The sequence below is a fragment of the Ambystoma mexicanum genome, chromosome 6q (genome assembly GCF_040938575.1).
Source record: "Ambystoma mexicanum isolate Mex_15411 chromosome 6q, UKY_AmexF1_1, whole genome shotgun sequence".
NCBI lineage: Eukaryota > Metazoa > Chordata > Amphibia > Caudata > Ambystomatidae > Ambystoma > Ambystoma mexicanum.
This window is the reverse complement of record NC_090937.1, coordinates 627500631-627522758: the sequence shown is the minus strand read 5'-3', so window position 1 is coordinate 627522758 and position 22128 is coordinate 627500631.

The window sequence follows — 22128 nt, the reverse complement described above, 5'->3', positions numbered from 1 at the left end:
GTGGGATGAGGGAGTAGTCTGGGGGGAAGGCTTTGTTGGTGATCGGGGCGAAGTCGTCAGAGAACCAGTTTTCCGTGATGAAGACTAGGTCCGGTTTGTCAGAGGTGAGGAGGTCAAAGATGCTGTATCTGTTTTTTGCTACAGATCGAGCATTAAAAAGGATACAGTTTACTACGGTACAGGAGGATGATGAGGGAGTTGCAGAGGAGAGAGATGGGGGAGGGGGAGGAAAATGGAGGGCTTGAAGCAGGATTGCATGGTGGTCGATGGGAAGAGTAGGTGCGCAGTTGAGTTGGTGGGTTTGGGGGTGAGGGGTTGGACTGGTATGACGGGTTGACTGGATTTCGGTCGGAGGATTTGAGGGTGGGGTGTGAGGGGTTAGTAGTTCTGGTTGTGGTTGGTGAGAATTCGAGGGATAGGGGTTTCAGGTGGGGTGAGGCAGGAGGAGAGGGTGGTGATGATCGAGATTGGGAGGGTGAGGAGGTGGGTCTAGATAGGGGTGGCAATGAGTACTGAGAGATCGAGGGAGACCAAGTATGTTTTCTCTTTAGTGTTTTTGTTGGGTTACCAGACATTTGGTCGAAAGAAATTGGTCGACCAGAGAAATGGTCGAACCAATTTGGTCGAAAACGAAATGGTCGAATTTTTTTTTTTTTTGTATTTTCACTCCTTTTTTTTTTTGGGGGGGGGGTCCCCACCCCACCCCACCCCCTTTTTTTTCTAAAAAACCCTTTTTTAAAAAACAAAAACCCGAAAAATAAATATATAATTAAAAAAAAAATTCGACCATTTGGTTTTCGACCAAATTGCGTCGACCAAATGTCATTCGACCAGTTTTAATTCGACCAAATGACTGGACACCTTTTTGTTGTGGTTGGAGTGTGAGAGAGGGTAGGGGGTCGGATGGAGAAAGCAACGCGGCTACTTTTCTTGCCAAGGCGAGGCGTGCTATTCTTAGGGAGGGGAAGGAGTGGGCCCGGGGGCGGATGGTGGTGGGAGTTGTTGAGAGGAGTGGGGGGGATGGTAGCGGGGATGGGAGTGCTTGGGACGTTAGGCTTGCCATTGGTTGGGGGCGTGAGGGAGGCGGGTATGATGATAGTCGGCGGGTGGGAGGAGGGGACGGGGAGGAGTGTTCTTGGGATGGTTGGCTCGCCATCGTGCTCCAAGGCTTGGTGTTTGGATAGGGGATGGTTAGGGGATGAGGAGCAGGGCTCAATGGATTGGTGAAGGTGGAAAAGAAAGGTAGGGTGGGCGGGAAGGGAGGCTGACGCGAGGGGGTCATTTTCGGCAGACTTTGTTGGATTGGTATGGCTCATGCTTTTGGTTAGTTTGAGCTGTGTTATAGTTGCCGTTGGATGGTTTCGTTCACCACCTTCCCACTACAACTATACCACTGGATGTTAGTTGTACACACTCTCTATGATTATCTGTACTACCGCTGTACCACAGCGATAATTCGCACTTTCTAAGTTCAACAATACCAACGGAAGAGATTGTTCACAGTTTCTAAGTTTGACTAAACCACTTGGAGAGATTATTCACATATTCTAAGATCAGCTATAGCGTAGGGTGCGATAAGTCACAGTTTTAGATTTGATTATACAATAGGGTGATATTATTCAGTTTCAAAATTCGACTCTACCACAGGGTAGGATTATTCACAGTTTCTCAATTCACCTATACTACAGGGTGAAACTATTCACAGTTTCTAACTTCAACTATGTCACAGGGTGAGATTATTCACAGTTTCTACGTTCAACTCTATCAGTTAAACCACAGATATGCTTTTAGGCACACTTTCTAAATGCAATTATACCAGAGACATGCTATTAGGCACACTTTTTAAATGCAATTATTCCACGGAATGCTATTCTGCAGACTTTCTAAATGCAATTATACTACAGATATGCTATTAGGCTGACTTTCTAAAATTAGACTACACCAAGATATGCTATTCGGCACACTTTGTAAATGTTGAATGTTTAATGTTAAAGGTATTTGTACCGCGCACCGCCACCAACGGAATTGGTCCCCAGGTGCTCTGGCGGATCTGTAAATGATAAAGTGGGATGGGTTAGTAAGGTGAAGAGGGAGTAGGATAGTGAGAGGAGTGGTGTTCTGTTGGCAGCTTTAGCTCGGTATACACCAGATGCTGAGCTTTGCTGCGGGTATTGGATCGGTGTCAGTCCGCGTGTGCTGTTGCTCCAGCTTATGTGTTGTTGCAGTGTTGTGAAGTGCGTGCGGCTTGTTGTGCGAGAGATGGTTGTGTGAGTTTTTTGAGTGAGATAAGTATGCAGAGTTTGAGCTTATATTGGTTAGTGGGTTACCTGACCTTTAGCATGCTAACATTCGCAGTTCTATCCATGTGTGGCACCTGTCGATCCCCACAACTCTATCTGGATGTGGCGCAGGCCAATACCTAGGATTCCATCCAGGTGTGGGCATGCCAACATTCCCGGTCTCATCCAGATGCGGCACAGGCCAATATCCACAACTTCTAAGTGTGGCATATGCCAACATTCAAGTTTCACCCAGTTACAGGCATGCCAACATTCAAGATCCCATCTAGATGCAACGCAGGCTAACATTAACAATTCTATTTAGTGTGGACATGCCAATATTCACAATTCTATCTAAGTGCGGGCATGCTAACATTCAATTTTTCACCTAGGTGCGGGCATGCTAACATTCAAAGTCCTATCTAGATACGACACAGACTAATATTCCCAATTCTAAGTGTGGACGTGCTAACATTCATGTTTCACCCAAGTGCGGGCATGCCAACATTCAAATTCCTATCCAGCTGTAACGCAGGCCAATGCTCACAATTCTATCCAAGTGTGGACTTACATGCTAATATTCACAGATTCTATCTAAGTCTGGACATGCCTGTATTCACAATTCAATCTAAGTCTGGACACGCCAATATTCACAATTCTATCCAAGTTTGGACACGCCAATATTCACAATTCTATCCAAGTCTGGACATACCAATATTCACAATTCTATTCAAGTGTGGACTTAGATGCTAATATTCACAGATTCTATCTAAGTGTGGACATGCCGATATTCACAATTATATCTAAGTCTGGACATGCTAATATTCAAAGTCCTATCTAGATGTGATGCAGGCTAACATTCACAATTCTATCTAAGTGTGGACATGCTAATATTCACAATTCTATCCAAGTCTGGACACACCAATATTCACAATTCTATCTAAGTCTGAACATGCTAGTATTCACAATTCTATCTAAGTGTGGACATGCTAATATTCACAATTCTATCTAAGTCTGAACATGCTAGTATTCACAATTCTATCTAAGTGTGGACATGCTAATATTCAAAGTCCTATCTAGGTGTAACGCAGGCTAACATTCACAATTCTATCTAAGTGTGGACATGCTAATATTCACAATTCTATCTAAGTGTGGACATGCTAATATTCACAATTCTATCTAAGTGTAGACATGCTAGTATTCAAAGACCTATCTAGATGTGACGCAGGCTAATATTCACAATTCTGAGTGTGGGCATGCTAATATTGAAGTTTCATCTAAGTGCGGCACTTGTTGACCTTGACAAGTATGTTAGTGTGTAATGCAAGGCAACTTCGACAATCCTGTCTTGAATATGTTAAGTCTGGTGGTCACAAATCTTTCTGAATGTACCTGGGGTGAGTCTATGGCAGTCTATGTTATTGGGGGGTAAAATAGAGTGGCAGGGGTTTTGTGGAGTAGAGTAATTGCTCCACTCCCCACCCATGCCACACCCACAGTTTTTGTTGGTGTCTGTTGACTGCTGGCTTCAGTGGCTTCTCCTGCAGACACCTGCAGACACATCTTGGAGCCACCAATGTCGTAGCTGCCCTTGGCCTTGGTGCCCTTAGCCACAGGGGCTGTTGGGCAGAGGGCTGCCCTGGGAGGGTTCATGATATGTGGCCAAGAGACCAATCAGGGTGCCAGGGGAGGGTTGGGAGGCGGGGTTGGGCTCGGGAAGGAGGGAGGAAGGAGGAAGGGGACTGGAGCACCAAGTGCACTAATAAGCCATTTTTAAAACAGTTTTACAGTGTTTTAGGTACTTGTGGGGCCATCTGGGGGCAAACTCACCGTGGGCAGCGTCGTGGAGAGTGATGGTGGTGGCGAGGACGCCACACTCGCTCAGTTTGTTGCCGTTTATTTTTTTTTCTGGTCAAGGAGACCAATCAGGGTGCCGGGGGAGGGTTGAGAGGCGGGATTGAGCTCGGGACGGAGGAGGGAAGGAGGAAGGGGACTGGAGCGCTGAGTGCACTAAAAAGCCATTTTTAAAACACTTTTACAATGTTTTAGGTATTTATGGGGCCATCTGGGGGCAAACTCACCGTGGGCAGCCTGCTGCAGAGTGATGGTGGTGGCGAGGACGCCACACTCGCTCAGTTTGTTGCCGTTTATTTTTTTTTGTGGTCTAGGAGACCAATCAGGGTGCCGGGGGAGGGTTGGGAGGCGGGATTCGGCTCGGGAAGGATGGGGGAAGGAGGAAGGGGACTGGAGCGCCGAGTGTGCTAAAAAGCCATTTTTAAAACACTTTTACAGTGTTTTAGGTAGTTGTGTGGGCATCTGGGGGAAAACTCACCATGGGCATCCTCTTGGAGAGTGATGGTGGTGGCGAGGACGCCACGCTCGCTCAGTTTGTTTCCGTTTTTTTTTTGTTTTTTTTCTGGTCTAGGAGACCAATCAGGTTGCTGGGGGAGGGTTGGGAGGCGGGATTGGGCTCGGGAAGGAGGGGGAAAGGAGGAAGGGGACTGGAGCACCGAGTGCGCTAAAAAGCCATTTTTAAAACACTTTTACAGTGTTTTAGGTAGTTGTGGGGCCATCTGGGGGCCATCTAGGGGAAAACTCACCATGGGCTGCCTCCTGGAGAGTAATGGTGGTGGTGCTAATGTAGACTACACCAAGATATGCTATTAGGCACACTTTCTAAATGCAATTATACCACGGAATGCTATTAGGGACACTTTCTAGGTGTAGGATACACCCCAGATATGCTATTAGACTGACTTTCTAGAGGTAGACTACACCGAGATATGCTATTGGGCACATTTTCTAAATGCTATTGTATCACAGAATTGTATTAGGGACACTTTCTAAGTGTAGGATATACCACAGATATGCTATTTAGGCTGACTTTCTAAAAGTAGACTAGACCAAGATTTGCTATTTGGCATGCTTTCTAAATGCAATTATACCACAGAAATGCTATTAGGGACAGTTTCTAAATGTAGACTACACCATAGTTATGCCAATTAGGCGGACTTTCTAAGAGTAGGCTACACCAAGATATGCTATTAGGCACATTTTCTAAATGCAATTATACCACAGATATGCTATTAGGCATGCTTTCTAAATGCAATTATTCCACAGAATGCTATTAGGCAGACTTTCTAAAGGTAGACTACACCAAGATATGCTATTAGGAAGACTTTCTAAATACAATTATACTACAGAATGCTGTAAGATGACTTTCTAAATGCAATTATACCACTGATATGCTATTAGGGACAGTTTCTAAATGCAATTATTCCAGAGAATGCTATAAGGCAGACTCTCTAAAAGTAGACTACACCAAGATATGCTATTAGGCACACTTTCTAAATGCAATTATACCACAGATATGCAATTAGGGAAAGTTTCTAAATGCAAGTAAACCACAGAATGCTGTTAGGCATGCCTTCTAAATGCAGTTATTCCAAGGATATGCTATTAAGCAGACTTTCTAAAGGTGGACTACACTAAGATATGCTATTCGGCACGCTTTCTAAATGCAATTATTCCACATAATGCTATTAGGCAGACTTTCTAAAGGTATACTACACCAAGATATGCTATTAGGCACACTTTCTAAATGCAATTATACCACAGAATGCTGTTAGCTGACTTTCTAAATGCAATTATTCCACAGATGTGCTATTAGGGAAAGATTCTAAATGCAAATAAACCATAGAATGCTATTAGGCACACTTCCTAAATACAATTATTCTACAGAATGCTATTAGGCAGACTTTCTAAAGCTAGACTACACCAAGATATGCTATTAGGCACACTTTCTAAATGCAATTATACCACAGATATGCTATTAGGGAAAGTTTCTAAATGCAAATAAACCACAAAATGCTATTAGGCAGGCCTTCTGTATGCAATTATGCCACGGATATGCTACTAGGCAGACTTTCTAAAGGTGGACTACACCAAGATCTGCTTTTAGGCACACTTTCTAAATGCAATTATTCCACAGAATGATATTAGACAGACTTTCTAAAGGTAGACTACACCAAGATATGCTATTAGGCACACTTTCTAAATGAAATTATACTACAGAATGCTATAAGCTGACTTTCTAAATGCAATTATACCACAGATATGCTATTAGGGACAGTTTCTAAATGCAATTATTACACAGAATGCTATTAGGCAGAATTTCTAAATGCAATTATACCACAGATATGCTATTAGGGACAGTTTCTAAATGTAGATTAAATGAAGACTACACCACAGATATGCTATTTGGGCGGACCTTCTAAAGGTAGACTACACAAAGATATGCTATTGGGCACACTTTCTGACTGCAATTATTCCACGGCATGCTATTATGCAGACTTTTTAAATGCAATTATATCACAGAATGTTATTAGGCAGATTTTCTAAATGCAATTATACCACAGATATGCTTTTAGGGACAGTTTCTAAATCCAATTATACCACAGATATGTTATTAGGGACAGTTTCTAAATGTAGACTAAATGTAGATTACACCACCGATATGCTATTTGGGCGGACTTTCTAAAAGTAGACTACACCAAGATATGCTATTAGGCACACTTTCTAAATGCAATTATTCCACAGCATGCTATTAGGCAGACTTTCTAAAGGTAGAGTACACCAAGATATGCTATTAGGCACACTTTCTAAATGCAATTATACTACAGAATGCTGTAAGCTGACATTCTAAATGCAATTATAGCACAGGTATGCTATTATGGACAGTTTCTAAATGTAATTATTCCACAGAATGGTATTAGGCAGACTTTCTAAAAGTAGACTACACCAAGATATGCTATTAGGCACACTTTCTAAATGCAATTATACCACATATATGCTATTAGGGAACGTTTCTAAATGCAAATAAACCACAGAATGCTATTAGGCAGGCCTTCTAAATGCAATTATTCCACGGATATGCTACTAGGAAGACTTTCTAAAGGTGGACTACACCAAGATATGCTATTAGGCACACTTTCTAAATACATTTATTCCACAGAATGCTATTAGGCAGACTTTCTAAAGGTAGACTACACCAAGATATGCTATTAGGCACACTTTATAAATGCAATTATTCCACAGAATGCTATTAGGCACACTTTCTAAAGGTAGACTACACCAATATATGCTATAAGGCACACTTTCTAAATGCAATTATACTACAGAATGCTGTAAACGGACTTTTTAAATGCAATTATACCACAGATATGCTATTATGCTATTAGGGACAGTTTCTAAATGCCATTATTCCACAGAATGCTATTAGGCAGACTTTCTAAAGATAGACTACACCAATATATGCTATTAGGCACACTTTCTAAATGCAATTATACAACAGAATGCTATTAGGGAAAGTTTCTAAATGGAAATAAACCACAGAATGCTATTAGGCAGGCCTTCTAAATGCAATTATTCCACGGATATGCTACTAGGCAGACTTTCTAAAGATGGACTACACCAAGATATGCTATGAAGCACACTTTCTAAATGCAATTATTCCACAGAATGCTATTAGGCAGACTTTCTAAAGGTAGACTACACCAAGATATGCTATTAGGCACATTTTCTAAATGCAATTATACCACAGAATGCTTTTAGCTGACTTTCTAAATGCAATTATACCACAGGTATGTTATTAGGGACAGTTTCTAAATGTAGACTACACCACAGATTGGCTACTTAGGCGGACCCTCCAAAACTAGACTACACCATGATATGCTACTAGGCAGACGGAAGAGTTTACAAGAGTTTAGCTTCTAGGGGTGGAGTGGTAGGGTAGTATGGTGTGGAGTAATAGCTTCAGTCCTCACCCTTTCCACACTTACTTGTTGGTGGGTGTTGGCTTCATGCTTTTCCTGCAGATTCCTGCAGATACGATCTGTAGCTGCCTCTTTAGTAGCTGTCCTTGGCCTCTGGGTCCTTAGCCGAAGGGGCTGCCAGGCAGAGGGCTGCCTGAGGGGGGTCGGTTTTGACCTTCAGGTCTGCCAATCACGGTGCGGATGGGCGGTCTGGGAGGCAGGAGGGAAGAACCAGGAAGCGGGATGGGTGAGGGTCTGTGGGAGCGAGATCGGGGTGGAGGGCAGGTAGAAGCAGAGGGTTTAGGGTTATGGACGCACAATATGCTGCATACACAGATGTATACTCACGAGGAAGATGCGCAGGCCAAATGGGCTACAGTGCACACCGTCACAAAGTAGTATCAGGCAACAAGGCCAGCGGGCCAATCACGGTGCGGATGGGCGGTCTCGGAGGCGGGATGGGAAAAACCAGGAAGCGGGATGGGAGAGGGGCTGTGGGAGCGAGATCGAGGTGGATGGCAGGTATAGGCAGAGGGTTTAGGGTTATAGACGCACAATATGCTGCAGACACCGATGTATACACACCAGGAAGATGCGCAGGCCAAATGGGCTACAGTGCACACCGTCACACAGTAGTATCAGGCAACAAGGCCAGCGGGCCAATCACGGTGCGGATGGGCGGTCTCGGAGGCGGGATGGGAAAAACCAGGAAGCGGGATGGGAGAGGGGCTGTGGGAGCGAGATCGAGGTGGATGGCAGGTATAGGCAGAGGGTTTAGGGTTATAGACGCACAATATGCTGCAGACACCGATGTATACACACCAAGAAGATGCGCAGGCCAAATGGGCTACAGTGCACACCGTCGCAAGGTAGTATCAGGCAACATAGCCAGTGGGCCAATCACGGTGCGGATGGGCGGGCTGGGAGGCGGGCGGGAAGAACCAGGAAGTGGGATGAGAGAGGGGCTGTGGGAGCGAGGTCGGGGTGCAGGGTTAGGTAGAGGCAGAGTTTTTAGGGTTATGGACGCACAATATGCTGCAGACACGGATGTATACTCACCAGGAAGATGCGCATACATGTGTTGCTACAGCTGGCACTGCTCCTGCTCTAGGTGTGTTAGCTTCCTCCATGCCTCCTGCGACTAAGTCATCAGGAAGCACTGATGATGGGATTCCCTCCTCCTCTGCCCTTAGTCTTGGTAACTCTGCACCAAAGTAGGTCTCCAATTGGATCCATTTTGACCAGCACAAGTTACTGATCTGATAGTATAGATGCAGAAACATTTGAGCTGTTCCTGGTTTTAAATACAATATGTGGCAAAAATGTTAACCTGTTTGTTTAATTCTGATAAATGTTTCCCCTCCCCACTTTAATGAAATGTATTTATTTATTTATTATGCATTTGTAAGGCGCTTATACATCAAGTAAATTGTGTTTCAAAGCACCCACATGGCAACAGGGAGGGGACATGGGGATGAAGAACAAAAACAACAGTGAAAGATAGAGGTGGGCCTACTAGGCCATGTGAGCTTTCAGAACATACAAGTGCAGGTAGAAAAAGGGATGAGGGAGTGAGGGCAGGCAACTACTCAGGGTAGCAAGAGCTAGGGAGTGAGCAGCTGTAAGCGCCTGGGTGGAGTGATCAGCCACAAATAAATAGGTGCAATCCTGTGGCGACATAGGCCAGTGGGTGCTAAGGCAAAGTGCTCGGCGGGTTGGAGACTGTAGAGAATTAGGTGTGGGAAGCCAGGACCTGGGAGGACACATAAGGGCCCTGGCCACCAATCTGAGCAATTATGGGATTTAACAGAGGAGGGAGGGAAGGAGGAGATGAAGAAGAGAGTCTTGAGGAGCTTCCAGAATTTTAAGAAATTCAGCTCAAGGCGAACAGGAAGGGGGCGATAATTCCATAACCAGCTGAGGAGAGATATCGGCCACCAGCTCGCGGTTTAGCGAAGCACTTAACATACATATTTAGTGATAGCAAGTTGTAGATAGTGTGGTCACTGGCCCCAGATGGCCTTGTGGATGATACAGAGGGATTTGAATTTGATCCTTGCTGCAACTGGGAGCCAGTGGAGAGTTTTTAGGGCTGAAGAGATGTGGTCCCTGGGCTTGAAGCCAAGGATAAGTCTCAGAGCCCTATTCTGGATTAGCTGGAGTGGTCGTAAGGAAGAAGAGGGTAGATTAAGGAAAAGGCTATTGCAGTTGTCTAGCCTAGAGAGAACCAGATCTCTAGAGACATTGAGCTTCTGGGGGAAAGTGAGGAAAGGAAACATTCATTTGAGGAGGTGAAATTGAAAGTGGGACTTCTTGGCAAGTATTGAATGTGAGGAATGAAGCAAAGAGAGGAGTCAAAGATGACTCCAGGGTTTCTGGCTTCAGATGAAGGAGAAGGGGGATAGCCCATAGAAGATGGCCAGAGTGAGGGACAGAAATAGGGAGTAGGAGTACCAATAGGAAGGATCTCAGTCTTGACTGCATTGGGGAAATATCATTAGAAGTACACCAGGACTGGATGGCAGCTAGGCAGTCAGGAATGATGGAGGAAGTAAGAAAAGGATCAGAGGGAAGTTTGAAGAAGAGTTGTGTATCATCTGCATAACACTGGACATTTGGTGAGAAGGTGGAAATGATGTGTGTAAGCGGAGCAAGGTAGTTGTTAAAGAGCCAGGGAGAGCGATTGGTCCCTGGGGGATGCCACAGGTGGAGATAGAGGCGGGTGAGGAGAAGGAGCCCAGAGTAACCTGGGACAGATGGTCATTGAGGAAGGAGGTCAGCCAGTTCAGTGCCCGCTCCGAGATACCAAGGGCACTGTGGGGTCGTTTTATGAGGATGGAGTGGTTGAATGTATCAAATGCAGAGGAGAGATCAAGTAGAATGAGGACAGCTGGAGAGTTGGAATCAAAAGATGCAAGCAGTTCTTCACGGGTGTACAGAAGAGCAGTTGCCATGCCTCTGGATGCTCTGAATACAGATTCATGGTCGTGGAGTCAACCAACAAGATCAGCATGCTTGGTCAGTTGGGGGAAGACCAGCTTCTCCAGGAGTGTCCCAAGGAAGGGGGTGATAGATACGAGGTGGTAGTTGGCTGAACAAGACAGGTTTGTAGAAGTTATTTTTGGGAGGGGGCACACAAGGGAGTGCTTGAGGGAGAAGGGAAAAGATCCAGTAGCAAAAGAGTGGTTGCAGAAATTAGCGAGTGCAGGGGCAAAAGAGCCACAATTGTCCTTAATGGTTCTGGAGCAGTAAGGGGAAACCTGTTTGGAGGAGACCTTCATGCAGTGGACAACTTTGTTGACCTCATCAGGTGTGATAGGAGAGAAGGAGGAGAGAAAGTCTGAGGGAGGATGGGAGGCCATAGGAGGCAAGGGGGTGGTTGAGAGGGAGGGGAGAGGGACACAGGGGTGCTCAGGATGTCCTGAGTTTTAAGCTTTCAATGGCAATTATATGATCCCCCATACTAGTCAAAAGTATGAATAATGTAAAGCATTTGGTTCATGCCGGTCATACCTTTGATCTTTATGCAGGACAAAGGACATGTTTCTTAAGTTATGATTCTGCTTTGCCCTTTCTTTTCATATACATATCCTGTAGTATTTATGCCAGCATGCCATTTTTCATGCTGGTGGAAATGGTGTGGATTTCTATGGATTCCTAATGAATCTGCTAGTTTCTTTTCACCAGGTTTCCACAGGAATGCAGTGTAAACTATGACTGCCTGGCATAAATGGCAGGTGGTGTTTACTCAATTTGTGTGTTGGAATGGAAAATACCTGTGTAAGGACCTTTTGAAATACACTTTACACAACGCCTATGCAAATGATCAACATTTTGGAGAGTTTATATTATTAGTGGTTATAGTATGAGTGAAATGGATATGCACATTAAAGGAATACTGCCATGTTATTTGTTGTGCTTCCAAGCTCAGCATATACCACAGCCACTCTAAATTGCCCCTATGTTTCCTAGCACGTAAGGCCTAAACACAGCACATATCATACTATACACCTTGATGCCTTTGTACCATCAGCATGGTTACATGTTACTCTTTGTGGATACTATATAATACACGAGGGAAGCAAGGTAGATGTCGGATGTGGGGTGATGGATATTTACAGATTTTGATTTGAAAACGAGGATTTTGATTTTCTCAGGGCACCAGCACTAAGATCTCGATACTCACAAAAGATCCATACAATTATTTAAATATATAGAAACAGCTTTCTGAGATGTAGGGAACCAAGGAAACATGTATGATGTTAGAAAGATGAGGATGGGTGTAGCCAGTCTGGAATCGGATATCATGTAGTGGGGGAAAAGCTGCACAATTGTTTCCTAGATCTCAAATTTCATTTGATCCTTTGTTGCTGAAATCAAGAATCAAAAGGGTAAGAGATGGGAATTAAAACAATATATTAATTAGTATAATGTGGTAGGTAGAGCATATTATGTCTGGGTGGCATATCACAGAGGACAATTAGCACGATTTTGGCATGAGAATGCACATCTCGATTTCCATGGATGCTTGCATTTTTATTTCTTCGGCCAGTCGAGGTAAGGAGCGTGATCCTCGGTTAAGATCCAGATATGGAAATATATATGCAAAAAATGCTTGTTAAATGTAGAGGATAAAGGGAACATGAAAGAATTAGGAAAGATTTTGAGGGATGAAGTCAGTCTGAAATTTTATACCCTGAAGGGGAAAAAAAAGATGCCCTATTTTTGCTTAGATCTTGAGTCTTGTTTGATCCTTGTTTATTAATTAGCAGGAAAGGTATATGGGCAAGTAGATGTCGATTTGTTTTGCCCTTTTGCACCGAAGTACTCTCTCATTGGTTGGGAATCATGAGGCGATGATCAAGATATCTGCAACCATTTTACAAAATCATCATTTTAAAGATCAAGAATTTAGTTTTTTTAATCAATAGTCACTTCCATTTACATTAAATGATTAAACCCAAAAGTGGCACTAAGAAGAGCCCGGGCCGATTCATGGAACAAACGTGCGCCGAAAATCCATGCGCAAGCAGGCGCAAGGTAGCGCAAGCACGAGAAACTCAGCGCACGCGCACGTGTGCGATTCAAGGAAAACGCTGCGCGTGTTTCCCGCTGTCCGTGCGCCCAATCCAGCCATGGCGCACGCAGGCATACACGGCATGCGCTACGTGCACAGCAAAAGCGCACATAGCGCGGCGCACACAACCAAAGTGGGCGGAACAGTGGGCGTAACACGCGGAATGGGGAATAACGCGTGAAAAAGAAGGCGTAACTGGGGAAGTACTGCAGGGAACTACACGGAACGCCCACACGCACGCGAACAACCCGTATTCATGGATCCGAATACGGGAAACCCGCGCACGGCAAAAGACGCACACAGGCGTCAACGCGTCCGCCACACGAAGGCAGGCGGAAGCGTCCCCGCGCACAGTATAAAAGTGCGCGCAAACAACAAACATGTATATACAGCTACGATGAATGCCCCATTTGTTGCAGCACTGATCGTGGGACACCACAGGAGGAGGAGAATAGCCAGGGCACGCATTTTCGCACCACAGACAAGCCTTTTTGGGATGCCTGACGACCAGGTCTATGGCAGGTATAGGTTTCCACCCCACATCATCCTAGACCTGGTCAGGGAGTGGGAAGATGACCTTACATTCCCCACTCTTTGCTCCCAAGCATTGAGCCCCTTGGAGAAGCTGCTCAATGTCCTGCATTTTTTGGCCACTGGGTCATTTCAGCGGACTACTGCCATAGTGGGGGGGGGTCTCACAGGCCACGCAGTCACGCTGCCTACACCAGGTACTGGCAATCATGACAGCGCGCCCCTCAGTCCGCAGGCACATATACATGCCCAGAACACCCGCAGAAAGGCAGGCCGTTGTCCTGGATTTTTTCAGGGTGGCACACTTCCCCAAAGTGCTCGGTGCCATAGATTGCACCCATGTGGCTCTACGTCCACCTAGGGCCACTGAGCACATCTACCGAAAACGCAAGCACTGGCATTCCATCAATGTACAGGTGGTATGCGATGCAAAGGGAATCATCACCTCTGTCTATGCAAACTACCCTGGCTCCACCCATGACAGTTTCATATACAGAATGTCCGCCCTGAGCCGGGCCCTGGAAGCTGGGCAGCATGGCGACACATGGCTCCTAGGTCAGTACAAATGCCCTTGCACATGCATGCATGTCACACACACACACACAAATAAACAAACCACAATAATCACAACCATTTACACCTCCCCAGGGGACAGTGCCTACCCTCTGAGCAACCACATGATGACGCCAATCCGGAACCCCACCACACCACCCCAGGTAAGATACAACACCGCCCATATTGCAACCAGGGCCATAGTGGAGCGCACATTCGGAGTGCTCAAATCACGTTTCCCCTCCCTTGACCGCTCTGGCGGGCAGCTACTCTATGCACCACCAGTAGTGTGCAGGATCATTGTGGCAGCATGTGTCCTGCACAATGTTGCAACACGGCAGGGCGTCCCGGTGGACATGGTGGTGCCCCCACATCCCCAACCACAGGCACAGGCACTGCCCATGGGAGTGGACAGGGCACGTGGCGAGGAAGCCCGGACCCAGCTTGTGGCCACATTTTTCACCTAAACTCCCACCCCTGCGGAGTGCAAACAGGCCTGGCACATACCAGGTGACAATCGATGATGACAAAGAGACAGTCAACTGTCACAACCCTACCACCCTGAGATAGTTGCCATGGAAGTGCCACATTGTCTGCATCCCTAGCTCCTTAAACACAAGCTCTCCTGTGTGACCAAAAGGCACACATATCACATGACATGATATGGCCTATACACAAGTATTTCAAGGTGCGATGAGGCAGGGAGGGGGGAACAAGGGAAGACAGACAACGGTACTACTAGGCCAGGTGTCATTTAGATTGTGCAAGTGCAGGGGTAGGGGGAAGGGAAAAGTGCAAGGGGAAGGGGAGAGGGGAGTGCAGTACAGGGGAAGTAGACCAAAAAACAAATACATAGGCCAGCTGGTGGCAACTGCAAAGGTAAGTGCAGACAAGTGCGGGGAAGGGGGGGCTGTAGGGATAGAGAGACAGTACCGCAGTGCAGGGGTTGCCAGGGAGGCAGTGCAAGTGGAGAGTGGCTAGGCCAGGGACCGAGGTCGGTGAGAGTGGCCCAGTTGCAGATCCAGTGCAGTTCCAGTGAAGAATTTTGCAAGGGAGAGGCAGAGAGAAAGCAGAAGCAAAGAGGAAGGTCTTGAGGTGCTTCACGAACCGGAGATGGTTCCCCTCAAGTTCCAGTGAGGCAGGAAGGCTGTTCCAGAGGGAGGGCCCTGCCGCAGAGAGAGATCTACCCCCAGCTAGTTGCTCTGAGAAGCGGATGACCCTGACATGCAAGGTGTGTATCACAAAACAGGCCATGGCCATCACTGTTATGTCACTCAAACCCTCCCAAACCACAACATGACATGGCAAGCAATACCCATACACCAACACAGTAACAATAAGGTACACATTGCCATGTCCAAAATGTACAGTGGCATCAGACAATGATGCATGACCTGGAATCAGATGAAATGACAGACCAACAACCTCCCACCCAAAATAAGTCATTTCCAAATGCATTACAAGAGTTGTAGACGTAACATAACAATGAATGCCTGTCTACATGCACATTGTGCATTGCAAAATCAACACTGCAGCTTCTGTGTGCTGTGTCCTACTCCTGCAACACACTGCTCAGCGCACAGCACAGTGAACAGCCATTGTGTGTGATGCACACCCTGAGCATCACATCTAAGCGACAGACCACATCAAAAAGCAAATTAGGCATGTACAGGATCCATAATTGGTCACAGAACATGTGCTGCAGGGACACAGTGGGCACCAGAAGGCAAACAGTGTACACGTGGATATGCGAGGGTGGGAGTACATGTAGTGCATCAGAGTGCAAGTGTGTGGGTCAGCAAGGACATGCACTCAACATATGCATGTGCAATCAAGTGACCATCAGTGTTCTCTACACATCACATGTGAACATTCACCATGCGTACACCCCAGCATGTCAAACCATAACTATCCCCTCGCACCTGAAAGGTAAACACAACACATGAACAGGCATTGATCAGCAGAACACAACATGTACATAGGATACCACCATTACAATGTCAGGGTTCCCATCACACTGCAGGGCAAGGCAACTATCAACAACAACCCCCCACCTCCCTCACAAATGACCATGACCCACTGAACAACTGCACCTGGGTCATGGAGCCTTCAACCCTCAATTCCACCTGGCCACAGGATCACCTTTACCCTTCGTCACCATCTCCCACCTTGTGTGTAAAAAGGTGCCTGCACCCTCAGAATCCACACTCATTTCCAAAATCACAAAATCCAAGGCATAAAAACGAACCAGAACACCCTCCAGTAGATGACTTGACTTAGCAGTACCTCACAAAGGCCAAGTACTACCACAATGACGCAAAAACCAAGGTAGCACAGTAAAACAATGTCACAACAGGATGTGAACCATGTGTGGTACATAACATAGGATGATGCACCATGAACGGATGTGTACTGTCACAGGTCCCGTGTACAGGCGCGGGAGTGTCACGAAACAACCACCCCCACCGTGTCCCGGGTGCCTGCAAGGTCAAACTCACAAAGGCCCCTGAGACCCTGGTGGGGAAGGAGGTTCAGGGATATGCAGTCGGGACAGGTGTTGGCACACTGGATAACTGGAATGAGTGGCAGGAGAGGGGAGGAGGAATGACACATGAAAGTAGGGAATGCACGAAAATGTACTACCTGCATGAACACATACACAATCCAAACAAACTTGGACATCATTGTCATGGTCTTCTGTAGTCCAGGCTTAGGAGTGGTACGAACCAACCACCCCCTCTAGGGTTTTGGCGCCTGAAAGTTCGGGGCTTACACAGGCATCCGCAACCCCAGCGGGGAAAGAGGGTTAGGGAACGTTGATTGGATAGGTACGGGAAGCAGGAACACCGGGTAGAGGGTACAGGGTTCAAAATTGCATAGGATTCCGGGTGATTAGGGGGAAAAAAACATACCAAATTGAATCACACATACATCCATGCATTAGTGCACCCCCCAGCAAGCCTATGCAGAGCAGTTTGAAAGAAAAACAACAAGACACTTAGCTCTGGTTTTGAGTGCTGGCCTCCTGCCTGCGCACTCTCAGGTCCGGTTACAGGAGCACTGCAATGCTGCAAAGAGAGCCACAGTCAACAACCTGTACGTGCCAATAACACAAAAACACACCACCAAACATGCCCCATAGCAACAAACTACTCTACAAACAGACAATCTGGTGTAGATGCTTCGTACCCATATATAACATTACCCCTGTGACGGGTCATACACAGTCAATGCAGTAAGTCAGCCGCCGGTGGGTGGTGGCAAATGGAACACCAATGTGTCACAATTCACACAACATGCAATGTTCCCTGGGTAAGCAGACAGACCCATATAGCAAGCCATGACTTCAGAGCAAGTTGCGTACCACCATGACCGAAACAAAGTTGCACCCGAGTATGTCCCTTGCTGTATGTCCCTGTGAGCTGCCCCTTTCCATGTCTCGGAAGGCTTCATGGTTGATACAAGTGCCTCGATGGACCTTGATGTACCGGAGGGTATGTGCCACTGCCCCTGCAGGTGTCCCAGACAACCTTACAATCAACAGTCCACCAACACATCTGAGCTGCATTGTGTGCTTCAACACCAATATTCGTCCAAGCTCACCTTCAGTGCTGTGACTAAGCCTGCATGTGCAACTCGCCTGGTGCAAGCTTTGCTGTGTTGTGGCCCCCCTGTGCTGCTCACCTTGCCTGGAGTTCCTTGGAACACGTCAGCAGTTCTAGGATGTAGGTCTGCAATCCCTGTGCCTCTTCTTGTGCACACATGTGCATGTGGGCACCAACAAACGTGTCCAGAATTCCGTCGTCCAATGGGCCATGTCTGCTGGCAAAGGTGCTCTGGAGGCTCATCCCACTGCAGAAAGGGCATGAAACACATGATTAATGCTTCAAAGTCATTTGTGTCTCTTCAGGCATCTCATTACTTGACCATGTCAGAGAGTCACATCATAAATCACACCATCAGTCCGTCTTTCACATCCAAAGTGTGGAACACTATCTACAGCATGAATTGCAACAAGCACCTGTACAGTAAAGATAAGAAACATACTACACAATGCATAGCAATTAATGTACACATTAATCATGAAACACCCCATCTAGCAAAAGCTGAACAGTAGACTATAACACCAAAATCATCCCCACTAGGGGTGTAAACACAAGTCACACAGCACCAGACATGCCACAGATATGACAGTCCAAAGCCCTTGTGTAAAAGTTTGTGACACCGAACCATCCTTGCGAGCCCATGGATAAGGGAGGCAGGAGTGGCATATGTGATTCAAGGACCCCAAGCAGCAAACACATACACAAGACAAGCCTGAAGGGCCCAGCTGGAACAGACAGTGGATGCCTTCAAAAGCCACAAAGCACCGCACCATCACATGAAAGCACAATAGACAAGCAATTTTAAACTATATTAACTAATTACACTAACTATGGAAAACCTACATTACCTAATTAAACTATCAAACAGAAACTTAACTAACTAACCTAAAAGAAAAATCAAAAATGGCCACATACGACCCGGGGGGAGGGGAGGCACCCAGGAGGGGGAGGTACAGGGTGCTGCTCAACATCCACATGCGATGATGCTGAGCCAAAAAAAAAAACCTCCATGGGCTCAACGCCTGCACAGCCCGACCTATGTGGGAGATAGATGGTCGTCCGAGTCTGGCTCATCCTGTAAAGGAGGACGTGGCACAGTAGCCTGGCCACGCCTAGCCGCAGCTTGCCCCTCGTCGGCAGCAAGTCTGCCGGACGGGTGAGCCTGGTTCTGTGTGGCGATGTGACGTAGGTCTGCATGCAGAACCTCACGTGATACACGTGCTTCCTCTTGCAAGGTAGCACATGTAACACGAAGTTCCTCCTGCAAGGCCTGGCTGGACAACCGCTGCACCTCCCGGCAAGCCTGTAGCTCAGCCGAGATGGTACGTTCAAGCTGTGCAAACCTCTCCTCTGCCTGCTGCCTCTGGGACATCATAAGGACACCCAGAGTGGATCTGAGGGAAGCATACTCCTCCCTCAGGGCATCCATGTTCGCCTCTGCGTGAGCAGCAATTGCTTTATGCAGAGACGACATTTCAGCCTGGCGTGCCCTTTCTGAGGCCGCCATGCCCAGCCTGAGCGAGCGGGCCGTGGACCGTGCCGCCTGCTGCTGGAGAAGCACCTGCCTAGCAGGGGGGAGCACAGATCGGGCCACACGCTCCATGCTCTCAGCGATGTTCTCCATTGCTGCCCCCTGCCGTTCTGAATTAGCAGTCATGTCTTACTCCCACTCAGTATACTGCGGTTGCGCACGGCGACCGCGTTGCCGGGCTTGACCCCTGCGGGACCCAAGGACCGGGGGTCCTCGCTGTGTTGGCACCCCCCACAGCTGCACGACTACATGCCCCTGTCGACGTGATGTCCCAGGCACATCAGTGACTGGTGTGGAGGGTGACCCTGCGTCCCGATCCACCACGGGCAGAGGAACCAAGACTGTCTGATCCCTCAGTGCAGGTGTCGCAGACAGAGGAGTGTCCACATCAGAATCACTCACCCCTGACACATGGACTTGATGCTCATCAAATTCAACATGGACGTCAGAGTCGTCATCAAGGCTGGACTCATAGGCAGCCAGAGACAAGATGGACTGTAGCACTTGGGGGTTTTCGTGGCCTACCACCCCACAACCACCACTAGTGCCGGGTTGATGTAGTGGTAACAACCCTGTGTCTGGCATGACAACAACATCCTCCGCCTCCATTGCGTCATCACCTGAAAAATAGAGAGAAAAAAGGTCACTACACATGTCAGAAGCACACAACACACACACACACCAACAGCAAACGCATCAGGCAGACATGTGACACACAACATATAACCTGGCATGCATGCTGGGTCAAATTTGAATTGCTTCTGTGATCAGACCTGTTAAAATGGTGCAGTTTCCATGGAAGTGGGTCTATGCAGTGCAGAAAATGTGTACGCCACTCACTACCTACATGTACAAGGACTCCATGGTGTGTGCCAGGAAATGTGAAGGCAGTGCAATGTCAAATTCAGACATCACGTGCATTGTGCATTCAATGTGTACCATATCTAGAAGCCAAGCACCCCTCCACCCCAGTACCAAAGCAGGGATGCCTAGCATGGTATCAAAAGGCTGACCATACACCTGTGTATTGACAGGCAGTGTTGACTGGCATCAACAGCTTAATGTGATTCAAGTGACAACACTGCAAATGATGCTGGGACAGTAAGCAGGACACATGATGAAAACTCTGGATTCCGCCCATGTGTGAAGAAGACACAACAACAGTTGGACAGAGTCATTGGCCATTGAACAGGCTGAGGCCTGTGAGCCACACAGATTGTCAGACCCTAAACATTTGTGCAATGCAGGACTGAGCCACAGTTGACATGGGAAGGCTGATGAGATGGCAGGCAATGTATGTAACCAAGGACTTGTATTACAGTGATCATCCAGTCAAGGACACATAGGGGCATGCATGCAATGCACATGGAGCATGAATGGGCACTCATGTCCCTGCGGGACATCTGACCTATGCACAGTTCAAGTGAGATACCCTGCATCAAGTACTAAGGCTGTACCACACGGCATATGTTTGGCAGATTCTACGCTGGAAGTTAGCATCTACAAAGGACGCATGAACAAGAAAGTACACATTGGCAAGATTGAAGAACACCAGTGCAAAGGTGGAACTGGGGTGCAGAGTGGCAGAGGAGGGGCAAGGGAACATGCCTACATGGAGTCCCCGCATGCAGGCAGAGGAGACATGCATGACGGAAGCATTGCATTACTTACACATCAGAACCATGTACACGTCACATGTAGCGGCAATCATGCACAACACATCCCACAAGTGAAACACACACGTCCTCAACAAACACGCATCAACACTCACTGGACAGGGCATCAAAGTCCAGCATCTCTCCCACTCCTTCGACCAATTCAGGTGGTATGAACTCTGCAATGAGTGCCTCATGCGGAGTGAGCTCTTCCTCCTCTGGTGCAGGCCCATCGCCAGTCACCAGAGTCAAGTTGTTAGAGGCACGCTTAGCCTTAGTGCTGCGTTTGATGTCATTCCAACGCTTTTTGCACTCTTGCGCCGTGCGCACCTCATGGCCGAATGAACGGACCTGTTCTCCAACATGCTTCCAGTGGGTGTCACGTTGGGCAGCCGTAGTCTGACTATTGGCACCCACTAGCATGTCACGGCTGTGGCCCTGCACGTAGTCCACGAGGAAGTCCAGTTCCTGCTTACAGAAAGGCTTCTTCCTCGACGTGCAGGAGGTCATGGCTGTGTGTGGAGTCCCAGCCTGTGCTGCAGGTGCAACCTTCCTCCTCTTGGACTGTGGCGCAGACCCTGGCTGGCTAATGCCGCCCTGACCAGTATGGCCAGTGGGTTCGGTGGATTGAGCCAAGGGAGTGGCAGGTGGAGGGATGACCAAAGGCCTGACTTGTGTCAGTGGCAGCTGGGTGCCCACTAATGGACCCTGCACAGCAACATCAGCTGTGGCAGGGTCATTGACCGCAACGGTCCTGGTTGGCAGACTCACAACCGGGGTGCTGTTGGGTGCATCTGCCCCTGCACTTGCCAACACCCGGCTGTTCGGGGCAGATGACATGACTGCCCCAGGGACACGTGTCTTGGTCTGAGCATCCCGGCCTGCCCCTATGGTTTGCCTCCTGGCCTGTTGGAGATCTACCAAGGGCTCCTCAAGTGCCAACGCAGCCTGCGCTGGCAGACCCCGAGCCTGGGTGGCGGTGTCCACAGCTGCACCTGCAGCTACCACTACCCTTGGGCCTGTGGCAGTCGATGGAACGGACTGCCGGGTCACACGGGCACCACTGCCAGATGCAGAAGCTGCAT